The sequence below is a fragment of the Ursus arctos genome, unplaced genomic scaffold (assembly GCF_023065955.2).
Source record: "Ursus arctos isolate Adak ecotype North America unplaced genomic scaffold, UrsArc2.0 scaffold_11, whole genome shotgun sequence".
Lineage (NCBI taxonomy): Eukaryota > Metazoa > Chordata > Mammalia > Carnivora > Ursidae > Ursus > Ursus arctos.
Window position 1 is genome coordinate 2,778,365 of NW_026622775.1, and position 26,106 is coordinate 2,804,470.

Genomic DNA, 26,106 nt, shown 5'->3' on the forward strand with positions numbered 1-26,106 from the left:
ATGTTGACCACATGTACTATAGTCAGCTCATTGAGTTTAACCACAAAGAGCTCAATGGACACTGATTTTAGAGTATATTCATGGGGAGCAAGAATATGAACCGTGCCGTCGTATCAAATTGTACCCTGAAGTCTGTGTCACTGTGTCTTCTTTTCCTCACGTGTTGATGCAACATAAGTCAACAGAATTTACTCCTTTATTTCTTTTCTAGCTGTTCTCCTAAAATACAGTGAATCATAAATTTAAAGCTAAATTTAAGGTCTAAAAAACATAAAATAGACTCAAAATGTGGATAATTTCAAAACACTTCTGAGTTTTCCATTTCTCACTGTTTTGCAACTCTCTGTCCCTAATAAAGCTCTCCTTCTCTCTGCTCTCCAACCCCGTTCCATTTCCACCATACAACTGAAGTTTAGGAATGGATGTTTAACTAAATAATATATTCTTTCTGTCTTTGCCTGGAACTTTACATCATCTTTTCCAGTAAGCTCATTCCTGTTAAAAACCCATGTCCACTGTATTTCAGATATCCAGAATAGAAGTTTTTGGATCCAGCATATGATTAACTTCTGGATGCTATTTGCAGAAATTTTACATTTGTGTTGACATGTCTTGTCATCTGACTGAAATCACCATTGCTATCCTAATGACAAAATTGTTAGGAAAATCAATTATAAGACTAATTCAAACAGTAAAATAAATGGCTCTTTAATTATTTTCAAATGGGAAATAAGCATCAGATGTTTAATAGTTGAAATGAAAGTTATAGGGCACCATTAGTGATTTATGTCATGGGCTAAATGATGCTAAGGTAACACATCATGCAGCTTAAGTCTCATTACCCTGTTTCTCAAGGAGTCTTGTCAACATAGCATCAATCATATCGGTTATGCAGCTTAAAATATGTGGAAAAATGCTTTCATGAGTCATCCTGACAGTAAAGTAACAGACTATTAGTCTATAATTTTATGGTAAATACTGATTGCCCAAGTTCATTTGAAAGGTTGACTATCCCTTCAAATGTAAATTAATATAGAGAAGGGCCTTTCATCTCAGGCCCTTAAGCCACGTTTTAGGGGGAATATAAGAGTTATCCTCAATATGAAATAAACAATGACTCATGAAGCTACTAAATGAAGTTAGAAAGACCCAAAATAGGAATCCACATTTTTTTCCTATACTAATCAGATAATAATATTTTGTGTATGTGTATGCTTGGTGCTTTGTTTAAAAATGATTAAATATGCATGGGGAGCCTGGGTGGCTCAGTTGGTTAAACGTCTAACTCTTGATTTTGGCTCAGGTCATGATCTCAGGGTCCTGGGATCAAGTCCTGAGTTGGGATCTGTGCTCAGTGAGGAGTCTGCTTGAGGACTTCTCTCCCTCTCCTCTGCCCCTCCCCCCACTCATGCTCTCTCTTTTTCTCTCCCATAAATAAATAAATAAATAAATAAATAAATAAATAAATCTTTTAAAAAATGATTAAATATGCACAATGAGTTGTAGTTGTTTATCATTCTCATTTCTTGGGTGGGAAAATTAAACTCATAAAATCTGTGACTTTTCAAGGTCGCAAAATTAGAAAACCAGCAGAATCAGAAAACAAATTCAAATTCTCTGATTCAAAGCTTAAATCTCTTCCTGCTATCTTTTCTTTTTCTTTAATTTCCTGTATGATCATGTGTACTAGAATTTTAGTGGAGACATGTCAATCATTTGGCTGTCTAACTGGTGTATATGATAATTATTTCTGGTCAATTACATACCAAAGTTGACCTCATTCACAAAACAGTAAATGTAAATACTTAAGAAAAAATAAGTTTTCTTGATTTTCTTGTCGTGGTCATTGCCAGCATTAAGATATATATTACATTGGATATTTGTTTTCTGATAGTGTGGTGATACATGAAATATTAGGAAGTATTAAGGAGATCTGTGAGGGCAAGGATGTGGTTCATTCTCTTTTCCTAGACCAACGAGAATAAATCTAAGGGTTTAAGTGAAAGCAAAACTAATATAGGCCAAATAAATAACTTAACCCAAGAATGGAAATTGGCCCAATTATAATTGGAAATTTTGTCTTTGATTTTTTTTGCTATATCTCATTCTCTATCCATAGGTGTTAGTGAAAATAATGCTACGTATCCAGGAGACATTCCATACAAGAAATGAAATTCATGCTCCCCTTTGAAAATCATGTGCATATTAAGGAAAATAAAACCTTTATATTTCCTTTGATATATATATATCTATAATTATATCTATGTAATTATGTTTATGTAAATTTTTATTTCTATATATAATTATCAAAACATTTCTTTGTGAGAAATACTTGATGCACCTGAAGTTTTAAAATTTTTATGATGTCTCTGTTAGTACCAAGGTTTTTATACTGCTAGTCTTAACATTATATTTAAGTTCAAAACACTGAAACATTAGATTCAGATTGATCTTATACTTGGGCTAAGCATATGAGCTCATTACATTTATTTTTGCTGCTGGTAAATATGGTGGCTCTTTTTCCATGTGAGTTCTGTTTTTAAACGTAAACAAAATAAGGAGAGTTGAAAAAATATTTAAACTGTCTGTATATTTTTAAAAAATTGTAACAGCTTTATTGAGGTTAAATTGACCTAAACTGCACATATTTAAAGTATACAACACGATAAATATTGACAACTGTATAAACTCATAAAACCATCACTGCAATCACAACAATGAATGTATTTATCATCCTCAAAACTTCCTCTGTACCCTTTTCATTTTGTCTCCTGTTCCTTTCCACCCCATTCCTATCCATGAAAAATGTGTCAGTCTGACATCCATCACTACAAAGCAGTTTGCTTTTTTGAATTTGATATGAATGGAATCATAACACATGCACTCTCCTTTGCCTTGCTGCTTTCACTCAGCCTAACACTGTATATATTCATCTATTTCGTGCACATCAACAGTTCATTTGTTAATGAGTGAATTTAGTAAGGTTGCAGAGTACAAGATTAATATGCAAAGAATAATTTTATTTATATGTTCTAACAGCAAGTAATTGTTGCTTAGCAGTACTCCAACATATGGTTATACCACAATGTGATATATCTGTTAATAAACATTCAGGTCATTTTCCATTTTTAGCTATTACAAAGAAAATTGCCATAAACTTCATGTGCAAGTCTTTGTATGGACAGGTACTTTCATTTCTCTTGAGCAAATAGTTAGAAATGGCTGATGTATACATACATAGGTAGTATGTGTTTAATTTTTAAAATATGCCAATCTATTTCCTAAGATGATTTATGATTTTGTATTCTTACCAGCTGTGAGAATTCAAGTTGTTTCACATCTTTGCCAACACTTGGTCTTGTGGACTGAATTATGTCCCATCAAAATTCATTGTTAAAACTTTAAGCCCCCAATGTGATGATATTTTGAGATGGAGCCTTTGGGAGATAATTAGATGAAGTCATAAGGGTGGGGGCCTTCATGATGGGATCCCTAAAAATTCACTCATGTTGAAGGCCCCTAAATTTTAGTTGGATTTATTTCCCACTCTAACATACAAATGTCTCACCAATAAGTGGAGTGTAATTGCTCCTTCTTGCTCACTAGGTCCAATAAGCACAATGTAATGAAGCAGTATGATATCTTATGGAAGGGAAAAGTAATCAAGATCCCTGCAAACTAAATTATGACATGGGGATGGAGAATCAATATCCCCTGAGATAGAACAGTGAATGTTTTTCTGGCCTTGCCAGCTGAAAGCAAAATTCTTCCGATGGACTTTAGGAACAAGTATGGATAAAAAGCATTTGCCAGAATACCTACATATCAGGCACCAGGGCATATTAATTTGCTCAAGCAATGAAGTCATATCTGGTATACCAACTGCAATTAGAGTTATCAGCTGTTTACATTTATGATAACCCACTATTATTCTCTAAGGTTCATCTGTCTCTGCACAGGCCAAATAGGAGAGTGATGAAAATGTGATAGGAATTGTCACTTTTCAAGTCCTTGATGGTGGCACTAATCTCTGCAATCCCTCCAGGAATGTGGTATTGGTTTTGGTATACTCTTTTCCTAGATAAAGGCTTTTCTAATGACTTCCACTTGGCCTTTCCCATCATAATAGCCCTCACTTCACTGGTCAGGGAACTAATGTGGGGATTCTACCAGTTGCTATGTATGTATTCTGATTGTGCATTCTGGATCTGGGAAAATAACTCAGATGGGTTTGAGGACTCGTTAAACCCACTGTGAGATGGACCTGTGCTAAAACACCATTGATCACCAAACCTTTATAGCCTTCTACACAACTGATGGACCACAGTGACATTTTGGTTTTCCTGGAATTAGTGTCAGTTCAGAGTCAGTGTCAAGTAGTCCCTTAAAGTCTGATTATTCCATTTTCTCCATTGTACAGTTACCTTGGTAAAAGATTATCTTTGGAGAAGGCTGGAAGAACAATTAACAGTGTAAAGAACTTTTCTCCTTTGACATTGAATTAGTGATTTTAGATTTTTTGCCTCTCTATATAAACTTCAGAATTAGTTTATCAATAACCACAAAATAACTTCCTGGACTTTTGGTGGGATTGCATTGAATTTATAGATCAAGATGGAAAGAACTGACATCTTGAAAATATTGAGGTTTTCTGTCCATCAACATGAAATATTTCTCCGTTTATTTAGTTCTTTGATATCTCTCATCAGAGTTCTGTAATTTTTCTCATATAGATGTTGTACATATCTTGTTAGATTTTTACCTATTTAATTTTGAGGGCTGCTAATGTAAATGGTAATTTCTTTTTAAAGATTTTATTTGTTTATTTGAGAAAGAGAGAGAGAGAGAGTGAGCACAAGCAGGGGGAGGCACAGAGAGAGAAGCAGACTCCCTGCTGAGCAGAGAGCCTGATGTCGGGCTTGATCCCAGGACCCTGAGATCATGACCTGAGCCGAAGGCAACAGCTCAACTGACTGAGTCACGCAGGCACCCTAAATGGTAATGTTTTTATTTAAAAATTTCACTTGTTCATTGCTCATATAAGAAAGCAATTGATTTTTGTATATTAACCTAACATCCTGCAACCTTACTATAGTCACTTATTAGTTCCAGAAGTTTTTGTTTTTTGTTGTTGCTGTTAATTCTTTTGAATTTTCTATATAGACAATCATGTCAACAGTTTCATTTTCTCCCCAAAATATACAAATTTCATTTTCTTGTCTTATTGAACTAGCTAAGAATTCTACAATAGTGAAAAGGGGTAGTAAGAGGAAATATTCTGTCTTGTTCCTGATCTTACCAGAAAGACTTTGAGTTTCTTACCAGCAAGTATGAAGTCAGCTGAAGGTTTTTATTGTTTTTTTAAAAAACCAAGGTGAGGAAGTTCACCTTTTTTCCTAGTTTGCTGAGAGTTTTTTTATCATGAATGAGTGCTGGATTTTGTAAATGCACTTTCTGCACCTATTGATATGATCATGGATTTTTCTTCTTTAGTCTGTGGATTGTGGATTGATCATATTATTAGATTTTTGAATGTTGAGCCAGCTTTGAACACCTGGAATAAGTCTCATTTGGTCATGGCATATAATTCTTTTTTTTAAATGTTTTTTTTTATTATATTATGTTAGTCACCATACAGTACCTCTCTGGTTTCTGATGTAAAGTTCGATGATTCATTAGTTGCGTATAACACCCAGTGCACCATGCAATACGTGCCCTCCTTACTACCCATCACCAGTCTATCCCATTCCCCCACACCCCTCCCCTCTGAAGCCTTCAGTTTGTTTCTCAGAGTCCATAGTCTCTCATGCTTCATTCCCCCTTCTGATTACCCCCCTTTCTTTATCCCTTTCTTTCAATACCAATCTTCCTAGTTCTTATGTTCCATAGATGAGAGAAATCATATGATAATTGTCTTTCTCTGCTTGACTTATTTCACTTAGCATTATCTCCTCCAGTGCCATCCATATTGCAGCAAATGTTGAGAACTCGTTCTTTCTGATAGCTGAGTAATATTCCATTGTATATATGGACCACAGCTTCTTAATCCAGTCATCTGTTGAAGGGCATCTCGGCTCCTTCCATGATTTAGCTATTGTGGACAATGCTGCTATGAACATTGGGGTGCATATGGCCCTTCTCTTCACTACGTCTGTATCTCTGGGGTAAATACCCAGTAGTGCAATGGCTGGGTCATAGGGTAGCTCAATCTTTAACTTTTTAAGGGACCTCCACACTGTTTTCCAGAGTGGCTGTACCAACTTGCATTCCCACCAACAATGTAGGAGGGATCCCCTTTCTCCACATCCTCTCCAGCAATTGTTGTTTCTTGCCTTGTCAATTGTGGCCATTCTAACTAGCGTAAGGTGGTATCTTAGTGTGGTTTTGATTTGAATTTCCCTGATGGCTAATGATTTTGAACATTTTTTCATGTGTCTGTTAGCCATTTGTATGTCATCATTGGAAAAGTGTCTGTTCATATCTTCTGCGCATTTTATGATTTGTATATTTGTTTCTCGCGTATTGAGTTTGAGAAGTTCTTTGTAGATCTTGGATACCAGTCTCTTATCTGTAGCATCATTTGCAAATATATTCTCCCATTCCGGGGGTTGCCTCTTAGTTTTTTTGACTGTTTTCTTGGCTGTGCAGAAGCTTTTTCTCTTGATGAAGTCCCACAAGTTCATTTTATCTTTTGTTTCTCTTGCCTTTGGAGATGTGTCATGAAAAAGGTTGCTTTGGCCGATGTTGTAGAGATTGCTGCCTATGTTCTCCTCTAGGATTTTGATGGATTCTTGTCTCACATCGAGGTCTTTCATCCATTTGGAGTTTCTTTTTGTGTATGGTGTGAGAGAATGGTCAAGTTTCATTCTTTTGCATGTAGCTGTTCAATTTTCCCAGCACCATTTATTGAAGAGACTGTCTTTTTTTCCACCGGATATTTTTTTCCGGTCGTGGCATATAATTCTTTTCATACATTCTTGGATTTGATTTACTAATATTTTGTTGATGGCTTTTGCATCCATGTTTATGAGAGATATTGGTCTGTGGATTTTTTTCTTATAATGTCTTTGGTTTTGGTATGAAGGTAATGCTGGCCTCATGGAATAAGTTAGGAAGTACTCCTTTTGCTTCTACTTTCTGGAAGAAATTGTAAAGAATTGGTATAATTTCTTCCTTAAATGTTTGGTATAATTTGCCAAATGTTTGATAGAATTTGATCTAGTGCTTTCTGTTTTAAAATGTTATTAATTAATGATTCAATTTACAAAATACATATAGACCTATTAGATTGTCTATTTCTTCTTGTGTAAGCTTTTGGTAGATTGTGCCTTTTAAAAAATTAGTCAATTTCAGGTAAATTGTCAAATTTGTGGGCATAGAGTTGTTTATAATATTTCTTTTTTTAGCCTTTTAATGTCTATAGGGGTTGTAGTGATTTACCCTTTTTCAATTCTGATATTCGTAACTTGTGTCTTCTCTCTTTTTTTCTTGGCGAACCTAACTAAAGGCTTATTGATTTTATTGATCTTTTCAAAGAACCAGCTTTGGGGGCACCTGGATGGCCCAGTCAGTTAAGCGTCTGCTTTCAGCTCAGGTTAAAGGAGGCCTGATACTATTTCCACTATAGCTGAAACTTTGCAGCACTCTATGGTCAGTAGACTTGATATTTGTGTGAGGGGAAGGGTTGTGTTGGTCTTCTGGGGGAGGGGCCCACTGCTGTGGTTCTCAGGCACACTTGCTCTAGTAAACAAGCACCTACAGAGTGCAGGGAGGCAGGGCTTGGTGTAAGCAGTTCAAGCCTCCTCTGTGGGCACTGTGCTGTTCACTGAAGTCAGTCCCTGCTGATGGGTGGGGGAGAAAAATGGCACATGCCCTCTCCATCATCCCCAGAGAGGGGAGTTCATGACCACCGCTGCCTGGGAAGCCCTCACAGAAGAGCAAACAATCTCCCCTCATGTGTCCCTCAGATCCCTGGCTTCATCCTATCTGTGTCCAGACCATCTACTCACCTGTCATCACAGTGCACCTGTGTTTTATCTCAGACATGCCGACTGAGTTTCAAAACTCCAAACTTTAGGGACTTGGCAGGGCTCAGACTCATGCTGGTCCACTGGGGGAGGTTCTTACAGCACTGGGGCTGGTGCCAATTTGTCCCAGAAGGGCAGTTGCAGGAGCTTGGAGTTTACAGTAAAGTGCAGCAAAAAGCCTAAGTCCAGGTTACCCACCTTCAGCAGGTGCCTGTGCCCCTGGGTGCCCATCAGCTCTTTGTCTCCTGAGAGGCAATGCCACCTCTCCCACATACACTCCCAAAGAAGGGAAATGTCTCTACAGTGCATCCCAGGGTACCCGCAGATCATGCCATCTGCTCCCAGACCTCACCCTCCCTCTCCACAAAAGTACTGCTGTGCCCTCATGGATCCACACCAGCCATAGTGCAGACTTCCAAAACTTGTCTTTGAGGTCTGCTGGTTGTAAAAACTCATGATAATCAGCTCCTCTTGTTTTCCCAGTCATTGGCTTTGGGAATATGTTTTCCTTGTGCAATCTCCTGAGTACTGCTCTCTTTCTTTCTCTTCTCCATGATCGGGGCTCCCTCCCCTCCACAGTATCCATGATTCTTTTCTCCCCCAAAACACGTGTCTGTATATCCTTCCTTCCATAATGTGGTCTCTTCACTTCCTCTAGTTGTGCAGTTTGTTCGGTCAGTCCTCAGATCAATTTCTTAGGTGTTCAGAATTTATCTGGTTGTGTTCAAGACAGCAGACAAGCATAGGGTCCTCTTTTTACTCTACCGTCTTAACTCTCTCACTGTTATATATAGATTATATTAATCTAAGCTTCTACCTTAGAAAACTAAGGGAAAACAAGGAGCAAATTAATTCCAAAGTAAGCAGGAAAAAAAATGTAACAAATATTAGAGCAAAAATCGATGAAATTAAAAACGGGAAATCAATAGGGAAAACCAACTAAACCCAAAGCTGGTTCTTTGGGTTTTTGGTTTTTTTTTTTTTTTTAAATATATTTTATTTATTTATTTAAGAGAGAGAGAGAGGGAGCATGAGTTGGGGGGCAGAGGGAGAGGGAGAGGAACAAGCAGATGCCCCACTGAGTGGGAAGCCTGGTGTGGGGCTTGATCACAAGACCCAGAGACCAGTAGAGCTCAAAGATTGGCATTTTGGAAGTCCACACTGTGGACCAGCATGGGTCTGAGTCCTGCCAAGTGGCTCTAGTGGAAATAGGATCAGGCCTCCTTTATCAAGCAGACAAGAGCACACCTCATTAAAACTCACCACACTCTGGACAAGTTCCAAACACTCTCCACTACAAGCAAGGAGAAACTGCAGAGAACTGACCTGAGGGAAAGAGTAGTCAAAACACAGCAGCAGAGTACACAGAGCATACACCATAAACACTTCCTGAAGTGCCAGGCCCTGGACAGTATATGATATCTTTTTAATAAAGCCATTACTCTAGGAGCAGGAAACATAACAGGCTTTCCTAACACAGAGAAGAAGTCAGAGACCTAGACAAAATGCCAAGATGGAGGAGTTCATCCCAAAAGGAAGAACAAGAAAAGGTCATGGCCAAGTATCTAATAAAACAGATGTAGTAATATGCCTAATCCAAAATTTGAAACAATAATCATAAGAATACTAGCTGGGCTTGAGAAAAGCATAGAGGACACCAGGGAGTCCCTTACCACAAGATAAAAGATGACTAACACGTAATACAATGGCACTAAATTCATATCTACCAATAATTACTCTGAATGTAAATGGATCAAATTCTTCAATCAAAAGACATAGGTATCAGAATGGATTAAAAAAACCAAGACCCCCTTCTATATGCTGCCTACAATAGACTTGTTTTAGACCTAAAGACACCTGCAGATTGAAAGTGAGGGGACGGAGAACCATGTATTATGCTAATGGATATAAAAAGAAAGCTGAAGTAGCCATACTTTTTTGTTATTATTTTATTTTATTTTTTATTTAAACCCAATTAGCCAACATATAGTAAATGCATCATTAGTTTTTGATATAATGTTCAATAGCCATACTTATTTTAAACCAAAGACTGTAACAAGAGATAATAATAAATAAAGGGGACAATCCAACATGAAGATCTAACAATTGTAAATATTTATGCCCTCAACTTGGGAGCACCTAAATATATAAAACAATTCGTAACAAACATAAGGAAACTCATCGATAATAACACAACAATAGTGGGGGTCTTTAACACCCCACTTACAACAATGGACAGATCATTTAAACAGAAAATCAACAAGGAAACAATGGCTTTCAATGACACCCTGGACTAGATGGACTTAACAGATATATTCAGAATATTTCATCCTAAAGAAGCAGAGTCCACATTCTTTTCGAGTCACGTGGAACATTCTCCAGAATAGATTACATATTGGGTCACAAATCAGGCCTCAACAAATACCAAAAGATTGAGATCATACCATGCATATTTTCTGACCACAATGCTATGAAGCTTGAAGTCAAACATAAGGAAAAATTTGGAAAGACCATAAATACATGGAGGTTAAAGAACATCCTACTGAAGAATGAATGGATTAACCAGGAAACTAAAAAAGAAAAGAAAAAAAAAATACACGAAAACAAATGAAAAAGAAAACACGACTGCTCAAAACTTTTGGGATGCAGCAAAGGCAGTCCTAAGAGGGAAGTATATAGTAATATAGGCCTTGCTTCAAGAAGCAAGAAAAGTCTCAAATCACAGCCTAACTTTACCCCTAAAGGAGCTGGAGAAAGACAACAAATAAAGTCTAACTCCAGCAGGAGAAGTGATATAATAAAAATTAGAGCAGAAATCAATGATATAGAAATCGAAAAAACCAATAGAATAGAACAATGAAACTAGAAGCTGTTTCTTTGAAACAATTAATAAAAGTGATAAACCTCTAGCCAGACTAATCAAAAAGAAAAGAGAGAGATGCCCAGGTGGCTCAGTCAGTTAAGCGTCTGCCTTTGGCTCAGGTCATGATCCCAGGGTCCTGGGATTGAGTCCCATGTTGGGCTCCTTGCTCAGCAGGGAGCCTGTTTCTCCTTCTCCATGCCACTTCCCCTGTTTGTGTTCTCTCTCTCTCTCTGACAAATAAATAAATAAAATCTTAAAAAAAAAAAGAAAGAAAGAAAAGAGAAAGGACCCAAATAAATAAAATCATGAGTGAAAGAGAAAAGATCACAACTGACAACGAAGAAATACAAACAATTGTAAGAGAATATTATGAGCATTTTTATGTCAACAGATTAGGCAATCTGGAAGAAATGGATAAATTCCTAGAAACATATAAACGACCAAAGCTGAAACAGTAAGAAATAGAAAACTTGAATAGACCCATAACTAGCAAAGAAACTGAATCAATAGTAAAAAATCTCCCAACAAACAAGAGTCCAGGGCTAGATGACTTCCTAGGGGAATTCTACCAAACATGTAAGGAAGAAATAATACCTATTCTTCTGAAAATGTTCCAAAAAATAGAAATGGAAGGAAAACTTCCAAACTCATTCTATGAGGCCAGCATTACCTTGATCCTCAAACCAGATAAAGACCCCATTAAAAAGGAGAATTACAGACCAATATCCCCGATGAATGTGGATGAAAAATTCTCAACAAAATACTAGCAAATCAAATCCAACAGTACATTAAAAGAATCATTCACTACAATCAAGTGGGATTTATTCCTGGGCTGCAGGGGTGGTTCAATATTTGCAAATCAATCAGTGTGATACAGCACATTAATAAAAGAAAGAATAAGAATCATGATTCTCTCAATATGTGCAGAAAAAGCGTTTGACTAAGTATAGCATCCCTTCTTGATAAAAATCCTCAATAAAGTAGGAGTAGAGGGAACATAACTCAACATCATAAAGGCCATATACAAAAGACCCACAGCTAATACAATCCTCAATGGGAGAAACAGAGCTTTTCCCCTAAGGTCAGAAACAAGACAGGGATGTCCACTCTCATCATTGTTATTTAAGATAGTATTGGTAGTCCTAGCCTCAGCAATCAGGCAACAAAAAGAAATAAAAGTCATCCAAATCAGCAAGAAAGAAGTCAAACTTTTACTATTTGCAGATGATATGATACTCTATGTAGACTACAAAAGACCCCACCAAAAAATTGTTAGAACTGATACACGAATTCAGTAAAGTCACAGGATACAAAATCAAGGTACAGAAATCTGTTGCATTTCTATACACCAATAATGAAACAGCAGAAAGAGAAAGCAAGAAATCGATCTCATTTACAATTGCATGGAATACCATAGATACCTAGGAATAAACCGAACCAAAGAGGTAAAAGATCTGTACTCTGAAAACTATAGAACACTTAAGAAAGAAATCGAAGATGGCAGAAATAAATGGAAAGACATTCCATGCTCATGGATTGGAAGAACAGATATTGTTAAAATATCTATACTACCCAAAGTGACCTACACATTCAATGTAATCCCTATCAAAATACCACCAGAATTTTTCACAAAGCTAGAACAAACAATCCTAAAATTTGTATGGAACCACAAAGACCCAAATAGCCAAAGCAATCTTGAAAAAGAAAAGCAAAGCTGAAGGCTTCAGAATTCCAGGCTTCAAGCAATATTACAATGTGTAGTGGTCAAGACATTATAGTATTGGTACAAAAACAGACACATAGATCAATGTTACAGAATAGATAACTCAGAAATGGACCCACAACTATATGGTCAACTAATGTTTGACAAAGCAGGAAAGAATATCCAATGGAAAAAAGACAGTATCTTCAATAAATGATGTTGGGAAACTGGACAGCAAAATGCAGAAGAATGAAACTGGACCACTTTCTTATACCATATACAAAAATAAATTTAAAATGGACGAAAGACCTAAATGTGAGACAGGAGCCCATCAGAATCCTAGAAGAGAACATAGGCAACATCCTCTTTGACCTTGGCTGTAGCAACTTCTTACTAGACACGTCTCCAGAGGCAAGGGAAACAAAGGCAAAAATGAACTATTTGACTTCATCAAGATAAAAAGCTTTGATACAGTGAAGGAAATAGTCAAAAAAACTGAAAGGTAACCTACAGAATGGGAGAAGATATTTGCAAATGTTTTGTCAGATAAAGGGCTAGTATCCAAGATCTATGAAGAACTAACTAAACTCAACATCCAAAAAACAAATAATCCACTTAAGAAATGGGCAGAAGACATGAACAGACATTTCTCCAAAGAAGACATACAAATGGCTAACAGGCACATGAAAAGATGCTCAGCATCGCTGATATTAGGAAAATACAAATCAAAACTATAATGAGATAACACCTCATACCGGTCAGAATGGCTAAAGTTAACAACTCAGGAAACAACAGATGTTGGTGAGGATGCAGAGAAAGGGGAACCCTCCTACACTGTTCATGGGAATTCACAATGGTGCTGTCACTCTTGAAAACAGTGTGGAGGTTCCTCAAAAAGTTAAAAATAGAACTACTATTTGACCCAGCAATTTCACTACTAGGTATTTACCCAAAGGATAAAATAATACTGATTCAAAGGGGCACATGCACCCCAATGTTTATAGCAGCACTATCAACAATAGCTAAATTTTGGAAAGATCCCAAATGTCATCCGTCAACTGTTGAATGGATAAAGATGTGGTACACACACACATACACACACACGGGAATATTACTAAGCCATAAAAAGAATGAAATCTTACCAGTTGCAATGAGGTGGTTGGAGGTAGAGTGTATTATGCAAAGCTAAATAAATCAGTCAGAGAAATTTGGAATTCCAGATAAATTCCCCCCTCAATATATATATATATATATATATATATATATATTTTATATATATATATATTCCAGATATCATATATGGAACCATGTATATATTCTATACCACAAATTTGCCTTTAAGCACGTTTTGCTGCATTCTACAAATTTTAATAAATTCTGTTTTCATTTTCACGTAGCTCAAAATATTTTAAAATTTCTCTTAAGATTTTCTTTGACCCATGATGATTTGGAAGTGTGTTGTTTAATCTCCACATATTTTGGGACTTCCCAGAAATCTTTCTATTTTGGTTTCTGGTTTAATTACACTGTGGTTTGAGAGCAATCATTGTGTGATTTTTATTCTTTTAAATTTGTTAAGGTGTGTTTTATGGCACAGAACGTAGTCTGTCTTGGTGAATGTTCTAGGTGAACTTGAGAAGAATGTGTATTTTGCTGTTGTTGGCTGAGGTAGTCTACTGATGTCAGTTATATCCAGTTGATTGATGGTGCTATTGAGTTCAATTGTGTCTTTATTGATTTTCTGCCTACTGAAACTGTCCATATTTGATAGAGAAATGTTGAAATCTCCAAGTATAGTAGTGGATTGATCTATTATTCCTTGCAGTTCTATGAGTTTTTGCCTCAAGTAGTTTGGCACTTTGCTATTAGGTACATATATGGTAAGGATTATTAAGAAATTCTCAGAAAATTGGCCTTTTATCATGTAATGCCCTTCTTTATCCCTGATAATTTTCCTTTGATGAGTGTTAGCATGGTATATTTTTCTCCATCCCTTTGCTTTTCATCTTTTTTTCCCCTTTATATTTAAAGTGGTTTTCTTGTAGACAATGTATAGGTGGGTCCAGTTTTTGATCCACTCTGACAACTTCTGTTTTTTATTTGGTGTATTCAGACCACTGACATTAAGGTGATTATAGATAAACCTGGATTAATCTACCATATTTGTTACTGTTTTTAATTTGTTGCCCTTTGTTCTTTGTTCTTGGTTTTGTCTTCCACTGTTTTTCTGCCTTTTGTGGGTTTAGAGGGACATTTTATATGACTCCTTTTCTCTGCTTTCTTAACATATCACTTAAACTTTTTTTTTTACTTTTTTGTACATTTTGCCCTAGAGTTTGCAATATATATTTACATGTAATTTAAGTTCACTTTCAAATAACATTATACTACTTCATGGGTAGTGTGAGTACCTTGTAACAAAATGTTCCTGATTGCACTCTCTCATCTCTTGAATCATTGCTGTAATTCATTTCACCTATGCTTAAGCATATGTATACCTATTATATATTCATAATCAAATATATTGTTGCTATTATTTTGAGCAAACTTACTTGTTAGATCTCTTATGAATGAGAAAAATAAGTTTTTATTTTACCTTCACTTATTCCTTCTTGATGCTCTTCCTTTTTTTTTTTTTTTAATGTAGATCCATGTGTTTCTCACTTATCATTTGCTTTCTCTCTGAAAAACCTCTTTTAACACTTCTTGTAAGGCAAGTCTCCTGGCGTCAAATTCCCTCAATTTTTGTTTGTCTACAATGGTTTTTATTTCTCCTTCATTTTTGAAGGATAATTTTACAGAATATAGAGTTCTAGGTTGGTATCTTTTTCTCTCAACACTTTAAATATTTCACTCCAATCTCTTCTTGCTTGGCTGGTTTTAAACAATAATAATCATTGGCAGAATTCCTTTTGAATGCACATGACACATTTACCAAATTAAGCCATAGGCTGGTTCATGAATGAAGTCCCCCCCCAAATTTCAAAATTTACTCTAGGAGAGCCTGGGTGGCTTAGTCGGTTAAGCATCTGACTCTTGATTTTGGCTTAGGTCATGATCTCAGGGTTGTGAGATTGAGCTTGCTTAAGATTTTCTCTCTCCCCCTCCCTCTGCCCTCACCCCCTGCTTGCACATGCTCTCTCTCTTAAATAAATAAATAAATAAATAAATAAATAAATAAATAGTTAGTAGTTATTCTTACCCAATAGAATCAAACTAGAAATAAATTTAAAAAGTTATCTAGAAAATCCAGGAATGTTTGAAAATTAGGTTGGTACCCTTTTAAATAGACACAGATTGAAATCAAGATAGAAATGAAAGCACATTGGACTAACAGTAATAAAAATATAATATATCAAAAACTGTAGAATACAGTTGAAGTCTCCAGGGGGAATTACAGACCTAAATATATATATCATAAAAGAAAAACACTGAAAAAACTGCATTAGTCTATATTTCAGTATGAAAAAGAAAAGCGAATTAAAGCCAAAGAGTAGAATCAAGAAAATAGTAAGGATGGAGTCAGAAATGTATTAAATAGAAAATAGAGAGATAGAAATATATGGGGAGTTCTAGCTGTTCATGGCCCCACTTGCTTGTGTCCTCCCAGCTCAGTCACCAGACATGGAGTGAGGAGGCCTTTGAGGAGATGACCCTTGCTCCTGCCACCAACTGACTGTAACTTCATGAGAAATCAGAATGAGAGTTCTGGCTGAGCCCAGTCAATTCTTGAATTTTTAAGGAAAAGAAACGATTGTTATTGTTTCATGTTGCTGTTTTGGAGTCTTTTGTATGTGGCAATACATAAACAAAGCAACCTGGAAAAATTAATATTGTAGAGATGTTGATTTTCCTCACACTGATTCATAAATTCAATGCAATTTCAATAAAATCCCAGCAAGGTGTTTTCATAGAAATTAATAAGGTGATTCTAAAACAAATATGGAAATACACAGTGTCAGACATAGTCAAGATAATCTTGAAAATGAATAACAAATACTGAAAATTTGAGTTCCCAGAATAAGATTTATTTTAAAGCTATGGCAATCAGGATGCCTGGGTGGCTTAGCCAGTTAAACATCTGCCTTTGGCTCAGGTCATGATCACAGGTCCTGGGATTGAGTCCCGCATGAGCTCCCTGCTCAGAGGGAAGCCTGCTTCTCCCTCTGCCTGCTGCTCCCACTGCTTGTGCTCTCTCTTTCTGACAAATAATTTAATAAAATCTTAAAAAGAAAATAAAGCTATGGCAGTCAAGACAGAGTGGTATTGAAATATTAATTACATAGAACAATGGTGCAGAGAGCATAGAAACAGACTCACATATACATCCATTTTGTGTGACAAAAGTGCCATTGCAATGTGTTAGAGAAAAGATTTTATTTTTATTTTTTACATTTTTTTCTATTTCAGGTTTTTTTTTAACAATAGGATTAACTCCTTCTCTCTCTCTCTTTTTTTTAAAGATTTTATTTATTTATTTGACAGAGATAGAGACAGCCAGCGAGAGAGGGAACACAAGCAGGGGAGTAGAAGAGGAAGAAGCAGGCTCATAGCGGAGGAGCCTGATGTGGGGCTCGATCCCATAACGCCGGGATCACGCCCTGAGCCGAAGGCAGACGCTTAACCGCTGTGCCAACCAGGCGCCCCTCTATTTCAGTTTTTATTTAAATTCCAGTTAGTTAACATACAGTGTAATATTAGTTTCAGGTGTAGAATTTAGTGATTCATCACTTACATATAACACCCACTGCTCATCACAAGTGCCCTCCTTAATCCCCATCACCCATTTAGCCCATCGCCCACCCACCACCCCAAGATGTTTTTTAAATAAAAGGTGCTGAATTAATTATCTATTCATAAAATAATGAAACTTTATCACATACGTCACAGCATATATCAAAATAGGAAAAGTAAAACAATAGAACTTCTAACAACTAATACAGGAGAACATCATCATGACTTTAGGGGGTAGGCCAGGGCTGCTTATATAGTACATAAAACGGTGAAGGAAAGAGTGATACATTGGACTTCATCCAAATTACCAACTTTTGTTATTCAAAAGACACCCATAAAAGCACAAAAACAACTCATGCAGTTGAGAAGACATGTGAATATATTTAACAAAAGACTCATTTCCGTAATGTATATAAATTCTACAAACTGATAGGAAAAAGACATTAAAATGGACATAAAATCTTAACAGACACCTGACAAAAAAAATCCATAGATAAAATATGTGTGTGAAAAAATGCTTTAGTATCATTACTTACCAGGGAAAAGCAAAATTTAAAAACCCTATGAGATAGCACTGCAAGTCTATCAGAATGGTGAAAATTTAAAAATATATATATATTCCAAATGTTGGCAATAATGTGGAGTATCTGGAAATTTCATACACTGCTTTAAAAGTCATTTGTGAAAACAATATCTGGCAGCATCTGGTAAAGCTGAACTTACATATGTCCTATGACTCACCCATTCCACTCCTAGATGGATATCCAATAGAAATGAACACATATCTGCACCAATAGTCAAAAACATTCATAGCAGCATGATTCATAATGGCCTAGAACTAGAAATGATTCAAATATCCACAAAATTAGAATAGATAAGTAAACTGTGGTGTACTCATACAGCAGAATACAATATAGCATGGGAAAATAATGGATTTCCAGACATGTAACAACAAAGAAATCTCATAGATAGTGTTAATTGATGAAATTCAGATGCTGAAATTCTTAGTTTAGATGCTGTTGGTGACAACTGAAGGCATGAGGATGCTGGTAATGTAATATTTGGATCTGGATGATACATGTGACCACTGTATATATTTGTACAGCTATATATTTAGTATTTCTGCACTTTAGAATACGAATGCATGTTTTGCTTCAACAAAAAAAGGTAAAATTTGGAAAATATAGTTCTTAGACTTGCCAAAGTACTTTTGGAACTATAGTTTACATTTTTAAAGCAGGATTGTGAAAAAAGAAAGTTGTGTATCCAGTTCTTACAGAGAAGGATTCTTTTGTATACTCTGCCTTGTTTTTGCTACTTAAAACACCATTTTGAGAAATTATGACTTTATAATTTAGTAAATTATCAGTCATATAAATAAGTCTATTCTAGTTTTATAGTAGCAAAATAAATCAAATGCAGTGTTTAAGAAAGTCAGAGAAACATCTCAAGGGAAACAATAACTACGAAATAGTGGCTTCCCTAGCTAATGCATTTCCCAAAATATGTTCTTCATAACCAAGGGAATAATTATTCATACTGAATTTTTCTTTAAATTTCACGAGTGTCATTGAATTGTAATTAAAGGCCCATTTTTTTTTTCAATCCCTCTTAAAACACTTTCTGGAAATGAAAGAACATTTTCTGCATGAAAATAGCAGCCAAGCATTATTAGTGTTTTGATTACAATAATTTTAAGTGTTATGGAGTTTCATCCAGAAAGGATTTACCAAGATATCTTGTGTTTAAATTACAAAAGGGAGAAACTAATGCTTTAAATTTACAATCCAACAGAAAATTATGAGCTATAAATTAAGAACAAAAATCTCTGAAGCTGCTTATCTTAAACAGCCATCACAGAATTCCAGCTCTGAAATATTGCATTAAAAGAATTTATCCCCCAAATTACTTAGAATAACTTTTGCTGTTTGTTTTAACAGAAGCTTCTCTTTACCCAGACAAATGTTCAAAAGAAAGTTTCCTTTGAAAAAAAAAGACTTAAAATAGAAGGAAATTTTTTCATTGCTCTCAAATTTGAATTGAAAAGGTGTTAGAAGTTTTATGAAACTTACCATTTCTAAAGTTATCCCATTCTTTGTCAAAATTGAAAGTATAACTTCTAATCAGAGTGAATTTGATTTGATTCAGAGTGATTTAATTTTGGAGGTGCACAGTCACTTTCTTTTGGAGTTTCCACAATTTTAAATAATGATAGTATCTGAGGAAGGAGATTTAAATATACTTGCTTTGGTGGAGGGATAGTCTACTATGGGATATGCTACTTCTTACTTTAAAATGAGGTCCTGATAAATTCATTCAGCTTCTAGATCACAGGTGTTCTATAATTCTCAAGAATTCCTTCAAAACTGCATTTTTAGTGATGCTCAACATGATAATCAAGGAAAAATAATCCTCATGATTATAAATGGAAGCAATAGATAGAAAGTATCTCTTAGCTTAGTATATTGATTCTTTATGGATAATAAACAAGAGGTAGAAATATTTTTTCTTAATAAGCTAGGTAATTGTTGGAAATTACGTATCCACTGGAGTCAGCTAAAAAATGTTTTAAGTATTATGTAGGAATTTTTTTACGGATTTTTTTTTTATGATATCACATATCAAGATATGATCACTTAAAATTCTGGTATTTCCTGATTATTTCATTTCAGTTGCCAATTCTAGAAAGAAATTATATGAAAGATATGCTTTTAATATGTGCATCTTTGATTTCCAAAGATAAAGGAATATACTTAAAAATTATTATTTACTCAATAAATATGGTCTTTTGTAAAGTTTTCTTAGGGAATTAGGGAAGTGTGGTCTGATGGTTAATTTTATGTGTCAATTGACTGGGCTAAGGGATGCCCAGATAATTGGTAAAATATTTCTGGGTGTATCTGTGAGGGTGTTTCCAAGGGATTAGCATTTGAATCAGTAGATTGAGTAAAGAAGATTGCCCTCACCAATGTGAGTGAGTATCATCCCAACCACTGAGGGCCTGAATAGAACAAAAAGTCATACAAAGGACACATTTGCTCTTTTAGAGCTGAGACATCCATCTTGTCCTGCCCTTAGACATTGGCACTCCTGGTTCTCGTGCTTTCCGATTCAAACCAGAACTCTGCACCATCAGCACCCTGATTTTCAAGCCTTAGACTGGGACTGAATTATACCACTGCCTCCCTCTGGTTCTCCAGTTTGCAGGTGACAGATTATGGGACTTCTCATCTTCTGTAATCATGAAAGTCAATTTCTATAATAAATCTCCTCGTCTATCATTTATCTATCTATCTATCTATCTATCTATCTATCTATCTATCATCTATCTATCATCTATTCAACTGGTTCTGTTTCTCTGGAGAGCCCTGATTAGTACCTCTGAGTGAAGGTCTGTTTGTGGAAGAATTTGTTGAGCTGTGAAAAACTAAAGGAAGACCTAGGGGTCAATATCACAGATGGGCTAATGTTTAGCTGCAGTCACTGAGAGTAAGACAAGATATTTTCAGGAAGAAGAGAGGCAGTGTACATCTGCAGTGAGTATGTATAGAAGCATTTGTGCATACACGGATGCCACTTCCTAATTTATAGCTGTAAGTTTAACCTAAAAACTCCAGGTGCCTCTAACCTATGAGCATTAATGAGGTTTTATGGATGCCAACTTTCCTTCCACAGGAATGTGGGTCCTTTCTAAAACCTCCTGTAGGTCTTTAGGGGACTTCTCCAGCTTTGGAATCCTCACTAATGACCCAGTGTCATCCTGCCACCTCTGCCTGCTCCTGGCAAGATCTCTCCCCACAATGAGGCTGTCAGGGGCACCTGAGCATAATGTCTGTAGTACTGAAGTCAGTGGACTCAAGGAGGCAGACACTGGCCTTACCCGAACTTCCTGCTGGCGTACATTCGCTGGACCCTGAGGCCCTACTTTGTATCCTCAGTTTCACAGTTCATTCATACAATTCCTTAAGCTTCTTGTCTTGAAACTCTTATAAGGGCTTAAAATCTGCCTGTTAGGCTGGTTGTAGGTAAGAGAATAAAAGCCAACTCTTCCCTTTTGTTGTTCTCATTCCTGCTCCCTTCAGAGTTTCTGCCCCCCAAATTTCTTTCTCTTCCAGACAAAAATAAAACCCTATGCATATTGGCAGTCAAATGGATCCTTGGCAAGGAGGCAGTGCTTACTTCGTACTGCCCAAAGCACCCAGACCACAGCTCCTGCTCACAAGCCAGGGCATTCTGTTGTAAATATTATACTGTAGTTTGAAAAGCACAACAATAATACTAATTTTTAAGATAAGTGTAACAAAGTGTTTCTCCCACATGAAATTTTCTTTATGTATTGCTTCCATTTTCCCTATTTTCTTATAAGTTTAAAATGGAACGTGAGCAATAGTAATGGTATCTTCCTCTTAAAATACCTAGTATAGGGATGTTTATGGATTGGATTGAAAGAGATTGACTATAAGCCAAATGGATTGCTTATTTGCTCATTCTGGAATATGTTATTGAAAATACTCTAAACTCAACACAGGACATGTTTCTATGAATCCATCACCAGCATTTTCTTTAAAAACAAAACAAATAGACATAATAAACATTACCCTATAAAATTGTATTTGACGTGTTAACTTATATACTAGGTGTTAGTGATTTAGGGTACTTTTTGACAAAGATCAGGGGAAACTTCCTCCTCCTTCCATCTCCCAATTAATTAATAGGTTATATTTTATAATTATATTGTAATTATGTTGTAATTGTATTGTAATTATATTTTATTAGAGACAAGTCTTCTTGAACTATCTCAAAGTTCCTAGAATAACTGGACACTAACCTTAGTATCATCCCATCTTGGTGGAGTGGACAAAGAGTCTAGTCTACCACGAAGCTCTGTGAACAGGACCGGGACACTGTTTTGTCAATTTTGAGATAAATTTTTTTAGACCCAAGATACTTGGAGTTAATGATAAAAATTTTAACTCTCATTTGAAGAACTGACAAGTGGGCTTCCTTTTCAGTATTCCTCTGGAGTTCTGAAAAGAAAAGGTCTAAAAGAAAGAAGTCATTTATAGTACATAAAAATATTCTAAGGAAGGCATAACGTGTTGGCATTGGTTTGTCTATGAGACTCTTCAGAATTTCCATGGACCATCCATTCTAGGTGATGGTAAAGGAAGTCCAGTAAAAATAGTATGTATGATTTCAGTTTAAATGTAAAATAGAAGCTAACTGTTATCTCTAGTTAAGAAGACGGCTAGTATACTTAAACGCACTTTTGTAAAAACACTTCAGAACGATGGTGTAATTCTAGAACGATGGTGTAAAGCAAATCAGATTTACCCTTTTTCACAAAGCATCATTTAATTGAGGCCCCTAAAGGGTGCCACATTAGAAATAGTTCCAAACCTTATGGCCGCTCTAGGCCTGCCTTAACAAAGCCTAGAACCAAGTTTTGACAGGTTCATGGTGAACCATCAATAAATTAACTTCTGCCAGAACAAAACAGCATTCTTTAAAAATAGACAGCATAATCCAGATTTACTACAATGTAGCATTGTTATGCCCAGCAATGAGTCCTGAATCCTGGATGTTGTGAGTAACATATTGTAGAAATTGGAGATTCTGCTATGTTTCTCAAAGTATTGATTCCTTTTTGCTTTATCAGCAAGTTAGTATAGATAGACTCAAAGTCCATACTCTGACTCCCCCACAATGACCAATAGCTGAAATCTCTATATTTTTTAACTGGTCTGTTTGGAGTCTGTCTGGTGTATGGATAGTTAAGGAATTTGGAGTAGAATTTATACACAGAATTTGGGGCTCCCCATCCCAGTTTCTCTCCTTTTGAGATTCTCTTTCTCACTGTACAGTTGCCTTGATCCCCCTGAATTCTGTCTTCTGACTCTTCATATGAATAAGACTATGGATTTTTACTCAAATTTTATCTACATCATGTGCTCACTACAGCACTTTAGGCTAAAAGTACATTTAGCAACTCATGAAATACATGGTCAGTACAGTTGACCCTTGAACAATGTGGGAGTTAGGCATGCTGACCCTCATGCACTCAAAAATTCAAACTTTTAACTCCCCTGAAACCTTAATTCCTAATAGCCCACTGTAGACTGGAAGCCTTACCGATAACATAAAGTGTTGATTAACACATACTTTGTACTTTATATGTACTATATACTATATTCTTACAATAAAATAAGCTAGAAAAAAAATGTTACTAAGAAAATCATAAGGAAGAAAAAATACATTTACAGTATTGTACTGTCTTTACTGAAAAAAGCCCATTTATAAGTGGACCCACACAGTTCAAACCTGTGTTGTTCAAGGGTCAGCTGTATAGAAAATCAATTGTATTTGTGTAGACCAGTAACAAACAACTAGAAAATTAAATTTTTAAATGTTAGTTGTAATAGCATCCTCCAACATAAAACATGAAATAATTTTTTAAAAAATATATGGAAGACTTCCATGAGAACTATAAAACATTGTTGAGAGAAATTAAATAACATACAAATAAATGCAGAGATATATGCTATATCAGGACACCTGGGTGGCTCAGTTGGTTAAGCGTCTGCCTTGGGCTCAGGTCATGATCCCAGGGTCCTGGGATCAAGTCCCACATCAGGTTCCCTGCTCATCGGGGAGCCTCTTTCTCCCTCTCTCTCTGCCTGCTGCTCCTCCCTTCTGCTTGTTCTCTCTCTCCCTGACAAATAAATAAATGAAATCTTAAAAAAAAAAAAGAAATATATGTTATATTAATGAGCTGTTAAGATGTTAATTCTCCTTAAAATCGTTTTTACATTTACTCTTATACCAACAGAAATCAAAACTAGATTTTTTTTGGGCATGTGAAAATAGATAAATTGATTCTAAGATTTATATGTAAATGTAAAGAACATAGAATGGCCAAAACAGTCTTGAAAAAGAACAAAGTTCTGATTTCATGACTTAAAGCTACAGTAATCAGGATATTATAATGAAGGCAAATAGCTCATTGGAAGAGAATAGAGGAATATCCTCATATATATGGCTAATTGATTTTCAATAAAGGTATTGAGGCAATTCAATTGGGAAAGGAAAATGCTTTTAGTGCTGAACCAACTGGATGTCCATCTAAAAAAAAAAAAAAAGACAATGCTGACAAGTATTTCACAACATGCACAAAAATTGATTTGTGATAAATCATAGACCTAAATATAAAGTTAAAACCATGAAACTACTAGTATGAAACAGGAAAATATATTTGCAATGTTGGGTTTGTAAAAGATTTCTTAATTAGGACTTAAAAGAAAACCAATGATTAAATGAATTTCATCAATATTAAAGCTCATTAAAATTTGCCCTTACAGGGGCACCTGGGTGGCTCTGGTTAAGTGTTGGACTCTTGATTTAGATTCAGGTCATGATCTCAGGGTGATGAGATCGAGCCCTGAGTTGGGCTCCAAGTTCAGCAGAGAGTCTGCTTGAGATTCTCGCCATTCCCCCTCCCTCTCCCTTTGCCCGTCCCTGCACTTTCACTCTCTCTCTCTAAAATAAAAAAGTCTTTAAAAAAACACACAAAACTTGCCCTTACAAAAATGAGTAAAGCTATAGACTAGTAAGAAAATATTTAAAGTGCATACATCTGAAAAAGATTTATAATCAGAATATATAAAGAATTTATATTACTCAATGACAGATAATAAAGATCACCCACTTAAAAGTGTACTGAAATATACATCACAAAGTAAAGGTGATTAAAATAATTTCAAGCTCATTTATTCATCTAGGAAATAAAAATTAAATCCTTGGAGAGAGACTTCTTTATAGCAGCAGGATGCTAAAATTAAAAAATATTAAGAATATCAAATACTATCAAGGACAAGAGCAAATTGTACTCTCACACATTATTGTTTAGAGTGTAAAATGGCACAACTACTTTATGTAACTACTTAGCAGTTACTCATCAGTTAAATATATTCAGAAATTCCTATAATCCGGCAATTCCACTCTCAGGCATTTACCCAAGAGAAATGAAAACATATATCTACAAAAAAGATAGCTTTATTCTAACAACTGAAACCTGAAAACAACAAAAATGTCTACCAATAGAAGAATAGATTATTGAAGAGTAGTATATTCGTGCAATTGAATGTTACAGCCAAACAATGTTACAGGACAAACAAAAATGAATGAATATGCAAACAATGTAAATAAATCTAAAAAAATGTTACACTGAGTCAAGGAATCTAGGCACAAAAAGAATATATACATTTACATGAAGTTCAGAAACAGGCACAACCAATCTGTGGTAATGGAAATCAGGACTAGTGGTTGCTCCTGGGATTGACCAGCAAAGGACCTGAGGGAACTGCCTGGGCTATGCAATTTTTTTTTATCTTGTTTAAAGTATAGATTAATAGTTGTATTTATTTCTCAAAACTCATGGATTGCACATTTCACTGCAGGTAAATGATATCTCAATTAAGAGCAACAAAAAATAACACTTTGGCTAAAATGGCTAAACAATGGCTAAAACTGAAAGCAATATGCACACATTTAAACTATATTTAGAAACTTGATATTTAATCTAATAAGCTCAAAAAATTGTTGCCTCACAAATGTTTATTTTCTTACCTTCAAAGAAGGCATGTAGATAGAGAGGATACATTTTTTCTAAGAACCTACCTAGCATAGGTTTTTTTTCCAAGTTGGGAATATGTATATATAAGACTTATTTGTACCTAAATTTAATTTGTCAGCTAGTGTTAATAAAAAAGAATCAAATTTGC